This window comes from Bufo bufo, chromosome 7 (genome assembly GCF_905171765.1).
Source record: "Bufo bufo chromosome 7, aBufBuf1.1, whole genome shotgun sequence".
Lineage (NCBI taxonomy): Eukaryota > Metazoa > Chordata > Amphibia > Anura > Bufonidae > Bufo > Bufo bufo.
Window position 1 is genome coordinate 111,943,149 of NC_053395.1, and position 22,468 is coordinate 111,965,616.

General features: G+C 44.1%; 1 protein-coding gene across 5 annotated transcripts in view; it reads left to right on the forward strand.

The window, feature by feature from the left end:
* Positions 1 to 22,468, forward strand: part of PMS1 (PMS1 homolog 1, mismatch repair system component) — a 581,602-nt gene that overhangs the window by 155,099 nt on the left and 404,035 nt on the right. The gene's annotated exons all lie outside the window — the stretch shown is intronic.

Here is a 22,468-nt window from a genome sequence, read left to right on the forward strand (position 1 = left end):
GTATTGGCTACTTCTTCTTCTGATTTATATACGGTGGTGTCTTCACTCCACCGCATCTCTTCAATGCCCATTTGTGTCCATCCTCCCACCGCCAGGAGCAAATATGTCTGTGATCGATAATATTAGGAGTCAATTGAGTAGGCTAAAAAGACAAGGTGTCCACTACTCGCCCCCAATCCAAGGACAGAGTACCTAGTCATATTAGACTGAGATTAGCCTCATGGTTAACTGTATAGGGTTCATATGCTCTTACTTTTAGGGGGGGGCACGACCCCAACTCAGATCATAAGGGGTTAACACCCACTGCTGATCAAGAGTGGGTCAGTACCCGCCCTCACCAAACAATCATGGTAATCACACTGGTGGTACGTCTCCCTCCATTGTATTATGGGGTCGACGCGCACACCCCTGAATTCCCCCACACAATTCAAGGAGGGCGTATCCTCCAATCAAGAAGGACGCCCCTCCTTTAATCCAATCACTTCATACCTGTCCTGTCGGGTGGTAAGTATATCCGTCCCCGGACCGACCTCCTTAAACCCAACAGTACCAGGTCATCCCAATCAAAACAACCCCTTTGAAAATATAGACCATATGGGTGCTCAGTAATAACTGTGCAACTCAAATTCCCTGATGTGGAACAAGCAGTGGAAACCATATAGAAAAGTCTAATGAAACATTAACAGTTCATTTATTTGCTCCCCCCGTGGGGCGAATGGACCAATAGGCCCAAGTTGTCAAAATATGTAACTACCATACTGTTCCCTTGTGTCCGGTCTCTCCTCAGTTTGTGTCCCCAGGTCCCATCAGTAAACGCAGATTTCTGTAGAAAAAAGTGAAAGAGAAAAGAAGAAGAAAAATACTCATATATGATTAATGGTTAATCTCAGCCTTTTAGGTTGGGTACAAACTTAATTAAAAAACCAATACTTAAGTAGAGTATCGTATAACATTAACAAGTGAGGTGGAGACTAGATATCGTACAGTTCAGTAGAGTGGACCAATCTTAAACTCCCCGTTGAGGCCTTTAGGTTCGAGTGTTTGTAACTCGTAAATCCACCTCAACTCCAACCTTTTTAGTAGTTTTTCTCTGTCACCCCCTCTCCTTTGGGGTGGGACTCCATCTATCACTCGGGAACGAAGTTGCGAGATGTTATGCTTAAATTTTAGGAAATGTTCTGGAACCGGTAATTCAGCCTTAGAAATATCAGCCTCTTTTACACCTGAGAGTAATTTTCGTATGTGGTAACGATGTTGATTCAATCTCTTTCTAAACTCCTGAGTCGTTTCCCCCACATAGAAAAGGCCACATGGTCATTGAAGCACATAGATCACATACTCCGATCTACATGTGTAATAGTTCTTGATTTGATAGTTTTTCCCTGTCCTGGGATGTGCAAAGGAACTTCCCTTTAAAATTCCATTACAATTGCAACATCCCAGGCAGGGAAAGCAGCCCTTCCTCTGAATCTTAGGCAGACTAAGCTGTTTGGTATTAACCTGTCACCTACATTACGTGGCCTTCTATATGACATAAGGGGAGTGGTATGGAATGCCTCAATGTCAGGAAATGACTCTAAGTATGTGCCACCTGCTCTTCAGGATATGTGCTATTTGCTTACTGAATGCTGTGTAGGTTGAGACAAATGGTACCCTCTGATTCTCCTCTCGTTGGTTTTTATTCATCAATAGGTCTTCCCTTTTAAACTCATTAACCCTCCGTTTATGTCTCTGTACCATGGCTCTCGGGTAACCCCCATCATAGAATTTGTGACACATCTCACTGAGTCTCACCTCAAGTTTCTCATTATCTGTTACTATTCGTTTTACCCTAAGTAACTGACTATAGGGTAATGATTCTTTCATGAATCCTGGATGATCACTCTGGAATAGTAACATGTTGTTCCTATCAGTGGGTTTTACAAACAAATCCGTTTGAAGTTTACCCCCTATGCATTGCACTGTCGTATCCAAGAACTGCAGACTAGTCTGAGAGTACACTGCTGTAAACTGTAATTCTACATGGACTGAATTTATATACCTCTGGAACTCAAGTAGACCTTCAAGAGTTCCAGTCCAGACAAAAAATATGTCATCTATGTACCTCATCCAGCCCTTCACCGAAGTAAAGTGGCTGGATGGGTATATAGAGCACTCCTCAAATCTGCTCATGTGAATGTTTGCGTAAGTTGGGGCCACATTGGACCCCATTGCAGTCCCACGCTGCTGTATATAGTAAGTATCCTCAAAGAGAAAATAGTTACAGGTGAGGACGATCTCCAATAGGGAAAGCACGAATCTAGCAATCTCCGGATTAATCTCAACCCTGGAAAGGGTCCACTCAACTGAATCCAACCCCTTGATGTGGTCAATACTCATATAGAGACTGACCACATCAAAGGAAACAAGATACTGTCCTTCCTCAACCTGCAATGTTTGTAATTTATTGAGGAAATCTGTTGTGTCTTTGCCATGTCAGCTAGGTCTTATGTAATAGTCCCTGAGGTATTTGTCTAAGAAGGTAGTTGCAGGTGAGAGAACAGAGTCAATCCCAGAGACTATGGGACACCCTGGTGGATCAATCAAGCCTTTATGTATCTTAGGCAATATGTACAGTAATGGTGTTACTGGCTTGTCTACTAATAGGTATTCATGTATTTTATCGTCAATTAAATCAGAAGCATAAGCATCATCTACTAGCAATTTCAATCTCCTCTTAATAGCGAATTTGGGGTCCGCATCCAATGCTCGGTATACTTCTCTATCACCCAATTGCCGTTGTATCTCCGCTATATACTTATCTGTATCCATTATTACCGTAGCCCCTCCTTTATCGGCTTTTTTTTATTGTAAACTCCTTTCTACTGCTAAGCTCCTTCAACGCTCTTTTTTTCTCCCTGACTCCAATTATTTTTGCTGTCATTGGTATTTGTTTTGATTTTTTCTATGCCCTTTTTGACTAAGTCTATATATGTGTTCACTGCATCCTTGACAACAGGAGGTTGGAAATCACTACGTAGGTGCAAACCCATTTCCTTCAAACTCAACATATTCATAATGCCCTGTTTAGCTGTAGTGGGGGTCATCCTAGGGGTATCTTTAAAGAAAACTTGTAATTTAATGCGTCTAAAAAACTTTTGCAGGTCAATCTTACAGTTAAACCAATCTACATCCGAAATGGGACAAAACGATAACCCTTTTTCCAACAGTGAAATTTCATCGTTAGATAAAACAGCAGATGATATATTTACCACTAAAGTTTTTTCTTTTTCTGGCTCCATTAGTCCCATTAAACTTGTTGTTTCTGAGTCATCTGTCCATAAGCCGTATGCATAAGATGGAATGTGGGCAAACTAGGGGAATACATTTTAAATGCATGCGCTTCCAGCACCCCTAGTGGAGTATGATCCGGAATGAGACATTGTATAATTAATCTTCTGGAGTCCTGCGCTATTTCTAGGTTCCATCCATGTAAATCAGCATACACTACACCCCATGCACTCAGATGCATTACATATACAGGCTGGTGACTGGCTCATATAGCCTTAAAGAGGTTCTCCGGGCCTTAAATATTGATGACCTATCCTCAGGATAGGTCATCAATATCAGATTGGTGGGGGGTCCAATACCCAGCACCCACGTCGCTCAGCTGTATGAAAGGAAGGCACGCTCATTGTGCCTGTGCCATCTCTCTTCTCTTTTCCTTCTTTCCATAGACATACATGCCTTCCCTTAATACAGTTGGTCAAGGGGGTGTCGGAGACCAGCCCATCTAATATTGATGACCTACCCTGAGGATAGCTCATCAATATTAAAAGCTCGGAGAAACCCTTTAAAGGGCTTCTGTCACCCCACCACCCCACTAAACTCATATTTTTTATTTTTTTTTGTGTACTTATAATCCCTATCCTGCGATATTGCTATACATTATGTTATTAATAATTTTCGTTCTGTAGATTTGGCAAAAAACTTACTTTTATGATATGCTAATTACCTGTCTACCAGCAAGTAGGGCGTCTACTTGCTGGTAGCAGCCGCAGAAAACCGCCACCTCCTCTTGTTGATTGACAGGGCCAGCCGCGATCTCCTCCTCCGGCTGGCCCTGTCAGCATTTCAAAAATCGCGCGCCTGTGTTGATTCAGTGCAGGAGCTCTGAGATAAGGAGGCTCGCCTCCTCAGCACTCCCTCAGTGCGCATGCACCGATGACGTCACCGAAAGAGAAGGCGAGCCTTCTTATCTCAGAGCACCTGCGCCGAATCAACACAGGCGCGCGATTTTTGAAATGCTGACAGGGCCGGCTGGAGGAGGAGATCACGGCTGGCCCTGTCAATCAACAAGAGGAGGGGGTGGTTTTCTGCAGCTGCTGCCAGCAAGTAGACTCCCTACTTGCTGGTAGACAGGTAATTAGCATATCATAAAAGTACGTTTTTTGCCAAATCTACTGAACGAAAATTATTAATAATATAATGTATAGCAATATCGCAGGATAGGGATTATAAGTACACAAAAAAAAAAATTGTTTAGTGGGGTGACAGAAGCCCTTTAAGGCTATATTACACTGGCAGATAAGTGCTAAGATTATCGCTAACAAGCGTTGGCATGAACGTGCGTTAGCGAGGATCTGGCACTGTAATATTGACGCTGATTACCTAATAAACGAGCGACTGTGACTCTTTTTTAACATGTTTAAAAATTATCGTTTGCCTGTGGCAGATCATGCCTTGTAATCAGCACTCTGCTGCCGGCAAACTATGAATCAGTACGGGGACGAGTGATGGCATTAGCGATCGCTCATCCCCATACTGAGGAGGAGATCACTGCTGTAATAGCATCGATCTCTCCTCCGCTACCGAGCAGGCAGTTGCTGGGAAGGAAAGCTTCCTTCCTGACAATCATCTGCTACATCTGCTGGTGTAATAGGACCTTTATATCTATTCCCCTATTGTGTTAAAATGGCTGGACAAAACAAGCCTTCAAGCTTTTGTCTCACCTCCATCTCCTCATAGATTGTAAGCTCTTGTGAGCAGGGCCCTCATTCCTCTTTTAATTGTTGACCTGTTTGTTGCTATGTTATTTATGACTATGTTTGTACTTGAACCCCTCCCTAATTGTAAAGTGCTGGGAATATTTTTGCGCTATATAAATAAAGATTATTATTAGAGATGAGTAAAGTTTTCAAAAATTCGATTTGGACGCTTTGCCTAATTTTTCCAAATATTTTGCTTTGTTCCAAATTAATTTGTCACAAAGCAGGGAGAGAGCATCTCGGTGTAATCAATGTGCATTGCAGCGACATGCATAGCTAGTCCTTTCTGGTAGTGAAACAGTTACTATGACAGGCAGGTGGACACCCCAATAACAGTAGAATTAGACAGCTTACTCACTCTAATTTGAGAATCAAGTTCTAATACAATTGCTGATCTATTAAACAAGGTGGGTACCCCAATAACAATAGAACAAGACAAGTTATTCACCCCAATTTGAGAATCAAAGCCTAATTGAATTATGTATCTATTAAACAAGGCGGACACCCCAATAACAGTAAAATTACAACGCTTAATTACCCCAATTTGAGTATCAAAGCGTAATAGAATTGCTTATCTATTTAACATGGTAGGCTCCCCTATGACAGTAAAATTAGACAGTTTATTAAGCCCAATTTGAGAATTAAGGCCTCATAGAATTGCTTATTGTCAGATGAATGTTGTAAATAACCAAAAATAAAAACGGTGCCAAAACAGCTATTTCTTGTTATCTTGCCTCACAAAAAGTGTAATATAAAGCAACGAAAAATCATATGTACCCTAAACTAGTACTAACAATACTGCCACCCTATCCCGTAGTTTCTAAAATGGGGCCACTTTTTTGGAGGTTCTATTCTAGGGGTGCATCAGGGGGGCTTCAAATGGGACATGGTGTCAAAAAAAAAAACAGTCCAGCAAAATCTGCCTTCCAAAAACCGTATGGCATTCCTTTCCTTCTGCGCCCTGCCGTGTGCCCGTACAGCTGTTTACGACCACATATGGGGTGTTTCTGTAAACTACAGAATCAGGGCCATAAATATTGAGTTTTGTTTGGCTGTTAACCCTTGCTTTGTTACTGGAAAAAATGGATTAACCACCTCCGGACCGCCTAACGCAGGATCGCGTTCCGGAGGTGGCAGCGCTGCGCACAATCACGCATCTACGCGTCATCTCGTGAGACGCGAGATTTCCTGTGAACGGGCGCACACAGGCGCGCGCGCTCACAGGAACGGAAGGTAAGAGAGTTGATCTCCAGCCTGCCAGCGGCGATCGTTCGCTGGCAGGCTGGAGATGTGTTTTTTTTAACCCCTAACAGGTATATTAGACGCTGTTTTGATAACAGCGTCTAATATACCTGCTACCTGGTCCTCTGGTGGTCCCCTTTGTTTGGATCGACCACCAGAGGACACAGGTAGCTCAGTAAAGAAGCACCACTACACTACACTACACCCCCCCCCCCGTCACTTATTAACCCCTTATTAGCCCCTGATCACCCCATATAGACTCCCTGATCACCCCCCTGTCATTGATTACCCCCCTGTCATTGATCACCCCCCTGTAAAGCTCCATTCAGATGTCCGCATGATTTTTACGGATCCACTGATAGATGGATCGGATCCGCAAAACGCATACGGACGTCTGAATGAAGCCTTACAGGGGCGTGATCAATGACTGTGGTGATCACCCCATATAGACTCCCTGATCACCCCCCTGTCATTGATTACACCACTGTCATTGATCAACCCCCTGTAAAGCTCCATTCAGATGTCCGCATGATTTTTACGGATCCACTGATAGATGGATCGGATCCGCAAAACACATACAGGCGTCTCCCTGGAGCCTTCCAGGGGGGGTGATCACCCCATATAGACTCCCTGATCACCCCCCTGTCATTGATCACCCCCCCGTCATTGATCACCCCCCCCCCCCTGTCATGCTGCATTCAGATGTCTGTATGATTTTTACGGATCCACGGATACATGGATCGGATCCGCAAAACACATACGGACATCTGAATGGAGCCTTACAGGGGGGTGGGTGATCAATGACAGGGGGGTGATCACCCCATATAGACACTCTGATCACCCCCCTGTCATTGATCACCCCCCCTGTCATTGATCACCCTCTGTAAGGCTCCATTCAGACATTTTTTTGGCCCAAGTTAGCGGAATTATTTTTTTTTTTTTCTTACAAAGTCTCATATTCCACTAACTTGTGTCAAAAAATAAAATCTCACATGAACTCACCATACCCCTCACGGAATCCAAATGCGTAAAATTTTTTAGACATTTATATTCCAGACTTCTTCTCACGCTTTATGGCCCCTAGAATGCCTGGGCAGTATAAATACCCCACATGTGACCCCATTTCGGAAAGAAGACACCCCAAGGTATTCCGTGAGGGGCATATTGAGTCCATGAAAGATTGAAATTTTTGTCCCAAGTTAGCGGGAAGGGAGACTTTGTGAGAAAAAAATAAAAAATATCAATTTCCGCTAACTTGTGCCAAAAAAAAAAATTTCTATGAACTCGCCATGCCCCTCATTGAATACCTTGGGGTGTCTTCTTTCCAAAATGGGGTCACATGTGGGGTATTTATACTGCCCTGGCATTCTAGGGGCCCCAAAGCGTGAGAAGAAGTCTGGTATCCAAATGTCTAAAAATACCCTCCTAAAAGGAATTTGGGCACCTTTGTGTTTTGGGGTGTCATTTTACATATACCCATGCTGGGTGAGAGAAATATCGTGGCAAAAGACAACTTTTCCCATTTTTTTATACAAAGTTGGCATTTGACCAAGATATTTCTCTCACCCAGCATGGGTATATGTAAAAAGACACCCCAAAACACATTCCTCAACTTCTCCTGAATACGGAGATACCAGATGTGTGACACTTTTTTGCAGCCTAGGTGGGCAAAGGGGCCCATATTCCAAAGAGCACCTTTCGGATTTCACAGGTCATTTTTTACAGAATTTGATTTCAAACTCCTTACCACACATTTGGGCCCCTAGAATGCCAGGGCAGTATAACTACCCCACAAGTGACCCCATTTTGGAAAGAAGAGACCCCAAGGTATTTCGTAATGGGCATAGTGAGTTCATAGAACTTTTTATTTTTTTTCACAAGTTAGTGGAATATGAGACTTTGTAAGAAAAAAAAACAAAAAAAAAAACATCATTTTCCGCTAACTTGTGACAAAAAATAAAAAGTTCTATGAACTCACTATGCCCATCAGCAAATACCTTAGGGTGTGTACTTTCCGAAATGGGGTCATTTGTGGGGTGTTTGTACTGTCTGGCCATTGTAGAACCTCAGGAAACATGACAGGTGCTCAGAAAGTCAGAGCTGCTTCAAAAAGCGGAAATTCACATTTTTGTACCATAGTTTGTAAACGCTATAACTTTTACCCAAACCATTTTTTTTTTTACCCAAACATTTTTTTTTTTTATCAAAGACATGTAGAACAATAAATTTAGAGCAAAATTTATATATGGATCTCGTTTTTTTTGCAAAATTTTACAACTGAAAGTGAAAAATGTCATTTTTTTGCAAAAAAATCGTTAAATTTCGATTAATAACAAAAAAAGTAAAAATGTCAGCAGCAATGAAATACCACCAAATGAAAGCTCTATTAGTGAGAAGAAAAGGAGGTAAAATTCATTTGGGGTGGTAAGTTGCATGACCGAGCAATAAACGGTGAAAGTAGTGTAGGTCAGAAGTGTAAAAAGTGGCCTGGTCTTTCAGGGTGTTTAAGCACTGGGGGCTGAGGTGGTTAAAATGGAAAATTTGCCCAAAAATTTCAGTTCTGAAATTTCATCTCCATTTGCCAATAACTCTTGTGGAACACCTAAAGGGTTAACGATGTTTGTAAAATCTGTTTTAAATACTTTGAGGGGTGTAGTTTCTTAGATAGGGTCACTTTTATTGAGTTTCTTCTCTAGGGGTGCATCAGGGGGGCTTCAAATGGGACATGGTGTAAAAAAAAACAGTCCAGCAAAACCGGCCTTCCAAAAATCGTATGGCATTCATTTCCTTTTGCGCCCTGCCGTGTGCCCGTACAGCGGTTTACGACCACATATGGGGTGTTTCTGTAAACTACAGAATCAGGGCCATAAATATTGAGTTTGGTTTGGCTGTTAGCCCTTGCTTTGTAGCCGGAAAAAAATATTAAAATGGAAAATCTGCCAAAAAAGTGAAATTTTGAAATTGTATCTCTATTTTCCATTAATTCTTGTGGAACACCTAAAGGGTTAACAAAGTTAGTAAAATCTGTTTTGAATACCTTGAGGGGTTTAGTTTATAGAATGGGGTCATTTTTGGGTGGTTTCTATTACGTAAGCCTCGCAAAGTGACTTCAGACCTGAACTGGTCCCTAAAAATTGGGTTTTTGAAAATTTCTGAAAAATTTCAAGATTGCTTCTAAACTTCTAAGCCTTGTAACATCCCCAAAAAATAAAATATCATTCCCAAAATGATCCAAACATGAAGTAGACATATGGGGAATATAAAGTAATAACTATTTTTGGATGTATTACTATGTATTATAGAAGTAGAGAAATTGAAACTTAGACATTTTCAATTTTTTCAAAATTTTTGGTAAATGTGGTATTTTTTTTATAAATAAAAATGAATTTTTTTAACTTCATTTTACCAGTGTCATGAAGTACAATATGTGACGAAAAAACTATCTCAGAATGGCCTGGATAAGTCAAAGCGTTTTAAAGTTATCAGCACTTAAAGTGACACTGGTCAGATTTGCAAAAAATGGCCTGGTCCTTAAAGAGGACCTTTCACCTATTATGACATTGTGAACTAAGTATACAGACATGGAGAGCGGCACCCGGGGATCTCACTGCACTTACTATTATCCCTGGGTGCCGCTCCGTTCTCCCGTTATGCCCTCCGGTATCTCCGCTCACTAAGTTATAGTAGGCGGAGATTTCAGTCACTAAGTTATGGTAGGCGGAGTCTGCCCTTGTTCTGCTGTAGCGCTGGCCAATCGCAGCGCAGAGCTCACTGTCTGGATTTGAACCCGGGACCTCTGCTGTGTCTGGCGGTGCCTCTACTTGCTGAGCCACCTGAAATGCTGGACAGTTCCATAGACAATTCCTTGAATGATCTTGTCTTGAATCTTCTTTGCCTTGAACCTTGAACTCCTTGCTCCTCCCATGAACTTCCTGATTTAAGCCATGTCTCTGCACTTCCTGGTTGCCAGAATATTGTGCCTTTACCAGCCAATATCTCGCTCCTGTCTATCCTGCTGCCAACCGTATCTCTGTTACCATCCGTTACTGACTTTTGGCTTGTTCCTCGACTACGCTCCTGCTTAATCCCAACCTGTACTATTCGTTAGCTACTTTTGGCTTGTTTCTCTACCACGCTTCTGCTTGATCCCTGCCTGCTATATCTGCTACTGGACCTTGGCTTGCACACCTCCTGGTGGGGCTATCCTGAGGACCGCGACCTGGTACTAACACGCAGCAAAGTCCATCTCCACCATCAGGAGCTCTGGCGAATACCGGTTAGTACTTAGACTCCGCACCTCAGGTGAACCCGTGTCATCAGCCAAGGTGTCCTGTGTGAATATCTGCTACGCTGCTATAGCTACTGGCCTCCGAGCCTGACTCCAGACCGTGACAGAATATTCTGGCCCAAAACATGGAGGCCGTTGTAGCAGCAGCTGTGGCTCCTCTCAGGGTGCAAATCTCTGAGTTGCAGGCATTTGGTGTTAACTACCAGGAAAAGTTTGCTGATTTACAAATTGAAGTGAAAGGGCTACAAGAGGACATCATTGATCTGCATAGACAATTGCGGGACTTTCGTTCCCGCGATACTGCTGCTGTAGATACTAACGGACGAATGCCCCTACCACTCAAGTTTAATGGAGATCGTCACCATTACAGAGGTTTCCTTAATCCGTGTCGTGTATACTTTCAGATGCAACCAGCTGCATTTACTTCTGACAGGAAAAAGGTGCTGTTTATTATCAATCTCCTGACTGAGGAAGCCTTAGCCTGGGCCTCCCCTTATGTGGAGAAAGATGATGTCATCCTGGATAATTTCAATAATTTTGTGGCCGCTATGAATTAAGTTTTCGATGATCCTAACTGCTGCGCTACTGCTGAGGCAAAATTGCACAAATTACGGCCGGGTAGACGCTCTGTTGCAGAGTACACCACGGAATTCCGACGTTGGATCTCAGATACCAATTGGAATCGAGCAGCACAAAAGAGTCAGTTCCGTCAAGGACTGTCTGAACGAGTAAAAGATGAACTTGCCAGAGTAGAAAGTCCTGAAGACCTTGAGGCTTTTATTAAATTATGTATTCGAATTGATCAGAGGCTTACTGAAAGGAGAAAAGAGAGACTGGGAATCCTAGGCAGTAATGGTGACATGCGTTTTTCTACTAGTCTGTTTACTCCTAAGGGTCCAAGAGTTCTTCCGGATTCTGACAGTCCTGAACCTATGCAGGTGGATGCTATTAAAAAATCGATTACTACTCAGGAGAAAGAAAGATGACGTTCAGAGAACTTATGTCTTTCTTGTGGAAACTCTGGATATTACGCAATTAATTGTCCCAATAAATTTAGAAGAACAATTGCGGCAACTGATGTATCTGAACAAATAAACTAAATTTCTCAGTCTGTCTCTCCTTTGATTCAGGAAGCAAATAAAGTTCATTCTTTATCAACTCATTTTATCATCCCTATAAAGCTTATCGTTGAAGATGGTGAAATACCTTGTTCTGCTATGCTGGACTCAGGGGCCGGGGGAAACTTCATGGACATTGAATTTGCCCAAAATCATAACATTCAAATAAGAAATAAACTCGCCCCTATTGATATGGAAACTGTGGATGGCTCACCCTTATCTTCAGGACCTGTTACCCATGAGACTGTTTCACTTAAACTCCTAATTGAGACTGACCATCAGGAGACTATCAGCTTTCAGCTGATCACATCACCCAAGTTCCCTATCATCCTGGGCATTCCTTGGTTCTCTATCCATAATCCCTCCATCAACTTGGAAACACGTTCTTTAAGCTGACCATTGCAAAAAACATTGCAAGGAATCTTATCAAATAAGCCCTCCACCAACCCTGGATTCACAAGCAGTTATGGTAACTACCCAGTCATACGACAAGCTACCTCCACAATATTTTGAGTTTCGGGACGTTTGTGATAAAAAGTTTGCCGATCAGCTGCCTCCTCATCGCTCTTACGATTGCCCCATTGAATTGCTTCCAGGGGCAGAAATACCCTTTGGTCGCCTTTTTTCTTTATCGGAACCTGAACTGAAAGTGCTCCGGAAGTGGCTTAATGCGAATCTGGAGAAGGGTTTTATCAGACACTCAACCTCTCCTGCTGGGGCAGCCTTGTCCTTTGTGGAGAAAAAGGACTCAACCCTGCGTCCGTGTATCGACTACAGAGATTTAAACAGGATCACAATTAAAAACCGCTATCCACTCCCACTGATTCCAGAAATGCTTGAGAGACTCCGCTCCACCAAGCTCTTTACCAAATTAGATTTACGGGGGGCATACAACCTTGTCCGCATTCGTCCCGGAGATGAATGGAAAACTGCTTTCAGAACCAGATATGGACATTTTGAGTCTTTGGTCATGCCCTTTGGACTGTGCAATGCTCCCGCAACCTATCAGCATTTTATTAATGATGTTTTCCGAGATTTGCTGGATCAGTTTGTAATAGCATATTTGGATGATATTCTAATTTTTTCTGATAATTTGGAAGAACACCACAAGCATGTCTGTATTGTCTTTGAGAGACTAAGGCGGAATCAACTTTACATCAAACTAGAGAAATGCGAGTTTGAACAAAGTCAGATCCAGTTTTTGGGTTACATAATTTCTTCTGAAGGGGTAAGCATGGATCCCGATAAGATCAAAGCAGTAGTGGATTGGCCTGTCCCTAGGAATGTTAAGGAGATACGATTTGTTGAATTTGCCAACTTTTACAGAAGATTTATAAGGAATTTCTCCAAGGTAATAGCTCCAATTATACAAATGACAAAGAAAGGAATACCATTTTTGTGGTCACCTGAGTCACAGGCTGCCTTTAGTAAACTAAAGAGTCTCTTCACTATTGCACCAATACTGGTACATCCAGATCCTGAACTACCTTTCATCGTAGAAGTTGATGCTTCAGATTCTGCTGTGGGAGCTATCCTTTCTCAGCGAATTGGAGAAAAAATGCAGCTTCATCCTTGTACTTATTTCTCTTGACTGATGTCTCCAGCCGAGACGAATTATGACATTGGAAACAAGGAGCTGCTGGCAATTAAGCAAGCATTTTCTGAGTGGAGGCATCTGCTGGAAGGGGGTAAGCACCCTGTAACCGTTCTCACGGATCATAAAAATTTAGAATTTATTCGTTCTGTCAAGAGGTTGTCATCTACACAAGCACGTTGGACCCTCTTCTTCTCGAGGTTCAATCTTGTTATCTCGTACTGCCCTGGGTCAAGGAATGGTAAGGCTGATGCCCTGTCACGGATGTTGTCTGGGCCTCTCCAGGAAAGCAACTCTGAATGTACAATCCTGCCTCAAAAAAACTTTCTAGGGGCCATGAGTTCTAAGACCTTTCTTAATCTTCTCAAGGAGGGGTATGAGAATGACCCACTTCTTAATCATCCTCCTAAAGACTTTAACCTCAAGTACATCAACGGTTTTTGGACTCAAGCGCATTGCCTCTATGTAACTGAATCAGTTTGAGTAGAAGCCCTCGAGTTGGTTCACGACTCTAAACTTGCTGGTCATTTTGGGGTTTCTAAGACAGAGGAACTCTTATCACGTTCCTTTTGGTGGCCTGGGTACAAGAAAGATGTTAAGAGTTATGTGGCTTTGTGTCAAACCTGTGCTTGCAATAAGACACCCTGATCTTCTCCTCTGGGGTTATTTTAACCACTGCCTGTTTCATCAAGACCATGGGGGGCAATTTCTATGGACTTTGTGGTCGACCTTCCCCTTTCTAAAGGGATGACCACCATCCTGGTAGTTGTGGACCGTCTCACTAAAATGGCTAATTTTATTCCAGTAAAAGGGGTAGCCTCTGCCGAACATACTGCAGAAGTAATGGTCCGGGAAGTTTTTAAACTACATGAAATTCCTGATGTAGTGGAGTACAGTTTACCTCTATATTTTGGAGAAGTTTTTGCTCAGCGTTGGGTGTAACTATTAATCTGTCCTTAGCCTTTCATCCACAGTCTAAGGCCTCATGCACACGTTGTGTGCATCCGTGGCCGTTGTTCCGTTTTCCGTGATTTTCTGCGGACCCATTGACTTTCAATAGGTCCGTTGAAAACTCGGAAGCTGCACTGCTGTTCATCCGCGGCCGTGATCCGTGTTTCCTGTCCGTCAAAAAAATATGACCTGTCCTATTTTTTTGACTGACAACGGTACATGAATGCACACAAGATTGGCATCCGCGTCCGTGATCCGTGGCCGTAGGCTACTTTCACACAGACGGATCGCAGATCCGTCTGCATAAAAGCTTTTTCAGAGATGAGTTTTCACTTTGTGAAAACTCAGATCCGACAGTATATTCTAACACAGAGGCGTTCCCATAGTGATGGGGACGCTTCAAGTTAGAATATACTAAGAACTGTGTACATGACTGCCCCCTGCTGCTTGGCAGAACCCGATCTCTTACAGGGGGCTGTGATCCGCACTATTAACCCCTCAGGTGCCGCACCTGAGGAGTTAATTGTGCGTATCATAGCCCCCTGTAAGAGATCAGGTGCTGCCAGGCAGGAGGGGGCACACACCCCTCCCTCCCCAGTTTTAAATTCATTGGTGGCAAGTGGGCCCCCCCCCCTCTCTCCCCTGTATTACTGTACAAAAAATACAAACAGTCGGCACTCCTCCTCATGTATCGTGGTGCTCGCGTCAAGGGTGGAAAACAACCCGCTTCAATATTCAAAGAAAAAAGACCGGCACTTCACTCCTTGTTGGTAATTGTGTTGCTTTATTGAAAGCATGGATACAGCGCTACATTTGTAGTGCTGTATCCATGCTTTCAATAAAGCAACACAATTACCAACAAGGAGTGAAGTGCCGGTCTTTTTTCTTTGTGTATTACTGTACATTCATTGGTGGCCAGTGGGCCCCCCCTCCCTCCCCTGTATTACTGTACATTAATTGGTGGCCAGTGGGCCCCCCCTCCCTCCCCTGTATTACTGTACATTAATTGGTGGCCAGTGGGCCCCCCCTCCCTCCCCCTCCTAATTAAAACCCCCCCATCATTGGTGGCAGCGGAGAGTTCCGATCGGAGTCCCAGTTTAATCGCTGGGGCTCCGATCGGTAACCATGGCAACCAGGATGCTACTGCTGTCCTGGTTGCCATGGTTACTTAGCAGTTTGTAGAACCATTATACTTACCTGCGAGCTGCGATCTCTGCGTCCGGCCGGGAGCTCCTCCTACTGGTAAGTGACAGGTCATTAAGCAATGCGCCACACAGGCCTGTCACTTACCAGTAGGAGGAGCTCCCGGCCGGACGCAGAGATCGCAGCTCGCAGGTAAGTATAATGGTTCTACAAATTGCTAAGTAACCATGGCAACTGGGACAGCAGTAGCGTCCTGGTTGCCATGGTTACCGATTGGAGCCCCAGCGATTAAACTGGGACTCAGATCGGTACTCTCCACTGCCACCAATGATAGGGGGGGAGATTTTAATTGGGAGGGGGAGGGAGGGGAGAGGGCCCACTGGCCACCAACGAGTTAACTACAGGGGAGGGAGGGGGGCCCACTGGCCACCAATGAGTTAACTACAGGGGAGGGGGTGGGCCGGCCGCACTGGCCACCAATGTGTTAACTACAGGGGGAAGGCTGCTGCCTGGCAGCACCTGCCAGGCAGCAGGGGGCAGTCATGTACACAGTTATTTTAGTATATTCTAACCTGAAGCGTCCCCATCACCATGGGAACGCCTCTGTGTTAGAATATACTGTCGGATTTGAGTTTCACGATGTAACTCAAATCCGACAGTATATTCTAACATAGAGGCGTTCCCATGGTGATGGGGACGCTTCAAGTTAAAATATACCATCGGATTGGAGAAAACTCTCATCCGATGGTATAATAGGGACTCCTGACTTTACATTGAAAGTCAATGGGGAACGGATCCATTTGCAATTGCACCATATTGTGTCAACGTCAAACGGATCCGTCCCCATTGACTTGCATTGTAATTCAGGACGGATCCGTTTGGCTCCGCACGGCCAGGCGGACACCAAAACGACTTTTTTTTCTTGTCCGTGGATCCTCCAAAAATCAAGGAAGACCCACGGACGAAAAAACGGTCACGGATCACGGAAAAACGGAACCCGTTTTTGCGGGCCGCAAAAAAATACGGTCGTGTGCATGAGGCCTTACCAGTAGGAGATGCGCCCGGCCGGTGACAGACAGCGAAGGTAAGTATAATGCTTCTAAAATTGCTAAGTAACCATGGCAACCAGGACTGCAGTAGCGTCCTGGTTGCCATGGTTACCGATCGGAGTCCCAGCTGGGACTCCGATCAGAACTCTCCGCTGCCACCAATGATGGGAAGGAGGGGGGGATTTTAATTAGGAGGGGGAGGGAGGGGGGGCCCACTGGCCACCAATGAATGTACAGTAATACAGGGGAGGGGGGGGGGCCGCACTGGCCACCAATGAATTTAAAACTGGGGAGGGAGGAGGGTGTGCCCCCTCCTGCCTAGCAGCACCTGATCTCTTACAGGGGGCTATGATACGCACAATTAACCCCTCAGGTGCGGCACCTGAGGGGTTAATTGTGCGGATCACAGCCCCCTGTAAGAGATCGGGTGCTGCCAGCCAGCAGGGGGCAGTCATGTACAAAGTTCTTAGTATATTCTAACTTGAAGCGTCCCCATCACTATGGGAACGCCTCTGTGTTAGAATATATTGTCGAATATGAGTTTTCACGATCTAACTCAAATCCGATGGTATATTCTAACATAGAGGCGTTCCCATGGTGATGGGGACGCTTCAAGTTAAAATATACCATCGGATTGGAGAAAACTCTCATCCGATGGTATAATAGGGACTCCTGACTTTACATTGAAAGTCAATGGGGAACGGATCCATTTGCAATTGCACCATATTGTGTCAACGTCAAACGGATCCGTCCCCATTGACTTGCATTGTAAGTCAGAACGGATCCGTTTGGCTCCGCACAGCCAGGCGGACACCAAAACGACTTTTTCCTTCATGTCCGTGGATCCTCCAAAAATCAAGGAAGACCCACGGAAGAAAAAACAGACACGGATCACGGACCTACGGACCCCCCAAAAAAAACGGTCGTGTGCATGAGGCCTAATGGTCAGACCGAGAGGACCAATCAAACTTTGGAGCAATACCTTCGATGTTTTGTGAGTTATCTTTAGGATGATTGGGTGGACTACCTTCCTACGGCAGAGTTTGCTTATAATAACTCTAAACATAGCTCCACTTCTCAAAGCCCCTTTTTCCTAAACACAGGGTATCATCCAGTTTTTATTCCAGATCTACCTATTTCAACTCCAATTCCTGCTTTTACCAACAGATTAACTTCATTATAGGAGATCCAGGAGAAATTGATGGATACATTGAAGGAGGCTCAGGAATATTACAAGAAGGCTGCTGACAGACATCGGAGATCAATCCCCACCTTTCACGTAGGTGACAAAGTTTGGTTATCTACCAAAAATTTGAAGGTTCAGGTTCCATGTGCTAAGTTGGGTCAAAAGTTTGTGGGACCTTTTGAGATTTCTGCTCAAATCAACCTGGTCACTTTTCGCCTAAAACTTCCCGACAATATATGGATTCACCCTGTTTTTCATATATCGCTACTCAAAACGTTTCATGAAAATACTTTTTCTGGAAGAATTCATCCTCCTCCACCTGTTGAAGTACAGGGTGAAGAAGAATTTGTGGTGGAAAAAAATTCTTGACTCCAGGATTTTTCGAAACAAATTACAATATCTGGTTCAATGAGAAGGATATGGGCCAGAAGAAAACTCTTGGGAGCCTGATGAGCATGTTCATGCCCCTAGATTAACAAAGGAGTTCCACCAGAGGTTTCCTCACAAACCTGGCCCTAAGACATCCAGGGGATGTCCTGGGAGGACGGGAGTACTGTTAGGATCTGGACTTGAACCCGGGACCTCTGCTGTGTCTGGCGGTGCCTCTACTTGCTGAGCCACCTGAAATGCTGGACAGTTCCTTAGACAATTCCTTGAATGATCTTGTCTTGAATCTTGTTTGCCTTGAACCTTGAACTCCTTGCTCCTCCCATGAACTTCCTGATTTAAGCCATGTCTCTGCACTTCCTGGTTGCCAGAAAATTGTGCCTTTACCAGCCAATATCTTGCTCCTGTCTATCCTGCTGCCGACCGTATCTCTGTTACCATCCGTTAGCGACTTTTGGCTTGTTTCTCTACCACGCTTCTGCTTGATCCCTGCCTGCTATATCTGCTACTGGACCTTGGCTTGCGCACCTCCTGGTGGGGCTATCCTGAGGACCGCGACCTGGTACTAACATGCAGCAAAGTCCATCTCCACCATCAGGAGCTCTGGCGAATACCGGTTAGTACTTAGACTCCGCACCTCAGGTGAACCCGTGTCATCAGCCAAGGTATCCTGCGTGAATATCTGCTCCGCTGCTATAGCTACTGGCCTCCGAGCCTGACTCCAGACCGTGACACACAGTGGACCACCATCAGTAGATGACAGCTCCCAAAACAATCACTGACTGTGGAAACTTCACACTAACCTCACGCAACTTGGATTGTGTGCCTCTCCACTCTTCCTCCAATCTCTGGGACCTTGATTTACAAATGAAATCTAAAATGTATTTTCATCTGAAAAAAGGAATTTAGACCACTGAGCAACAGTCCAGTCCTTTTTCTTCTTAGCCCAGATAAGCCGATTCTGATGATGTTTCTGGGTCATAAGTGGTTTGACAAGAAATGTGACAGTTGTAGACCATGTCCTGGATATGTCTGTGTGTGGTGGTTCTTGAAGCACTGACTCCAGCCACAGCTCACACCCTGTGACTCCCCCCCCAATTTTTGAATGGCCTTTTCTTCCTTTAAAGATGTGGTTATCCCTGTTTCATGTGCGCCTTTTTATACCACACTTTTTCTTTCCACTCAACTTTCCATTGATATGCTTGGATATAGCACTCGGTGAACAGCCAGCTTCTTTAGCAATGACCTTTTTGTGTCTTACCCTTTTTGTGGAGGATGTCAGTGACTGTCTTCTGTCAAGTGAACTATTTTCCCTATGATTGTGTAGTCTACAGAATCAGACTGAGGCCTCATGCACACAGCCGTTGCCCGGCCGTGGCCGTATTGCGGCCCCTAAACCGCGGGTCTGCAATTTGCGGGCATCGGCCTCATGCTCCTCACATCACGGATGCGGTCGTATTAACTTGAATTGGTCCGCAATATGGAGCTGCGGTGCGGAACGGAGGCACGGAAGCACTACGGAGTGCTTTTGTGGTGTTTCTGTCCGTGCCTCCCCACCGCCAAAAAATAGAACATGTTCATGTTGCAGACAGATCACTGGTCCCCAAGGCACGGAATGGCCGCACAACGCCCGAGTGCATTAGGCCTCAGGGACCATTTAAAGGCTTAGGACACCTTTTCAGGTATTTTGTTGATTTAGCTAATTATAGTGTGACACCATGAGTCTACAATATTGAACTTTTTTGACAATATTCTAATGTTATGAAATACTGACTTTGGGTTTTCATTAGCTGTAAGTTATAATCATCAACATTAAAACAAATGCTTAAAACCGATTACCCTATGTGTAATTGTATTGTAAGGTTATTTTGAAGAATTGATTAGTTCTGTCCTCTTTAATTCTGTCTCTTTTATATTACATTTAATATTCTGTGTAATAGTCATCCTTTAAAGGGGTTATCCCATCTCATTGATCCTATTTTAATTTGTTATAGAAGTCCCTGTGAGCATTTTTGTAATTATGTTCCTTTAGCAAATCCCTACCTATCTTGGAAAAAATCTTTCAATCCTACCCCACTGTTGTCTTCTGGTATCCACTCGATATACGGCCACCGCTTGTGGGCTGCGCCTGCGTAGAACACATTTTTTCCCCCCGGCCGGGCATATCGCTGTCTTGAACGTGCACGCCGCCCCGCATGCGCCATGGTGACGTCTTCCTGGCCGGTATGGTACAGAGCCACTAACTCACAAGCCGCTGCGCACGCGCAATGGTGACTTCTTTCTGGCCGAGTAGAGTACAGAGACACGCATGCTCTATATGCAGCGCAGCTCTGTACTATACTTGGCCAGGAAGAACTCACCATTGCGCATGTGCGGCGGCGTGCTGTACTAAACTGGCCAGGAAGAAGTCACCATGCCGCATGGGCGGCGGCGTGCACATTCAAGACGGCGATGCCCGGCCGGGACAAGCCTTCAATCAAGGTCACTATGCTCGCCCAGCCTCACAAGCCGGAAACCAGGAAGTGAACAGCGCAGCTCGCAGCAGGGGAGTATGACATTGCTAGATGGGACAACACCCTTTAACTGTAGTGGGTTAGAGATAGTTCCCATCCCCCACTGTGCTGATAAGACCACATTCCTGAGTGATCTCAGAGACATGTGTGCTGCACACTTGGAGGAGGAGCTGAAAAGTATAACTCCTGGTTTTCACCAACAATTAGGTGGTACTCCATTGAAGACTTCTTTATAGATAAACTGTAAGTATTGATTTGCCCAATCTCTTACACCCTGGGGTGTCTGCCATGTGTTACAACATGACAGACATGTAGGCCAGTGATGATTATTAACTTTTTACTATTGTGCATGTGATTTGTCTGTTTTATCTTATATTTAATCACACTAAGTAAATATATTTTACTTATTATACATTCACAAATCTTGAATTCACGTTTTGAAACAGTTGTGAATCTACATAATGAGTTTCACTTTTTGAATTTAATTACTGAAATAAATGTAAGTTGTGCCTATAGGTTTCTGTAGGAAGTTTATATTTAGAAATATTCCTGACATATCTCCAGCAGAAAGATAGAACCCAGTGTGCACAGAGCCATAAGTTGGTCTACTTGAGTTACTGATTACTTGAGTTTTTTTATTTTTTATTTTGCATCAAAACATGCTTTTAGGAAAAGGAACATTTTAATGTTTAAAATAATTTAGTACAGAACATAGATAATTTAATCTTTTCTCCAGTTGCCACAACAAACAATATGTACTGTATTTTTCGCCCTATAAGACACATCGGCCCATAAGACACACCTAGGTTTTAGAGGAGGACAATAAGAAAAAAATATTTTTCATTACACCTCAGGTCAGACCACCAATCAGGCCTCAGCTAACAGCCCCAATCAGACCCCCAATGTTAATAAGACCCCAATAAGACCTCAATTCAGACCCCAATGTAAATGACCCCCAATCAGACCTCTGATAAGAGCCCCATGCCACTCATCAGCCCCCATATCAGCCATTATGCCTCTCAGCCCCCACTCTCCTGCTCCTGGACGCTGCTGCTCCTCACCTATATCGCAATCCTCTTCCTCCATCTGTCGGCTGTGCTTTGAACTGGCGCGCACAGCGTGAGGTCACAGAGTGCCCTCACGCTGTGCGCAGCCTACACAGCCAACATCCGAGGGCCTGGAAGCGGTGAGTACAGAGCCTTCACCACTTCCTGGTCCTCCGGTACGAATGAGCACTTCCATAATGGGGGGGGGGGATCCGTCTTATGGGGCGAAAAATACGGTAACTAGTCAGAGTGACATTAAAATGGGTTGTCTAGTTTAGAAAAAAACATTTCCATACACCTTATTGGGGAATTCTGGGTTGATTGTGAGGTTCCTGTGTTAAGGATCCTCATCCCTTGATCACATTGGAGTGCAGTTACAAAGACTTTCTCTCAGGGGCACTTATTTAAATGCAAAGGCTTAATTTTCTGCAGGAGAACTGAACCACTACATTTGGGAGATCTCAGCAGTAGGGACACTATGTAATCTACTTATTGTCAAGAGACAATAAGCAGAGAACTCCTTTAAAGAGGACCTTTCACCACTCCTGACATGTTTGTTTTAATAGCTACATACATTCCCGATCTTGTACCAATTCTGGAGCATCTATTCTTATGACTACGTTGTGCCATTCCTTTATTATTCCTTCCAGAAGTTATGAATCAATTGCTATTAGCCTTCAGTAAGGGTACAAGGGGTTGGTAACAAGTTGGGGGTGTGTATCTGCACAGCCTCACTCTATCCAATCAGTTTCAGACATTGCAGGTACACCCCCCAACTTGTTACCTCCCCTCTGTACCCTTACTGAAGGCTAATAGCAATGAATTCATAACTTCTAATGGAAATAATACAGGAATGGCACAACATAGAGCCATAAGAATAGATGCTGCAGAATTGTTATTACATGGGGAATGCATGAAGCTATG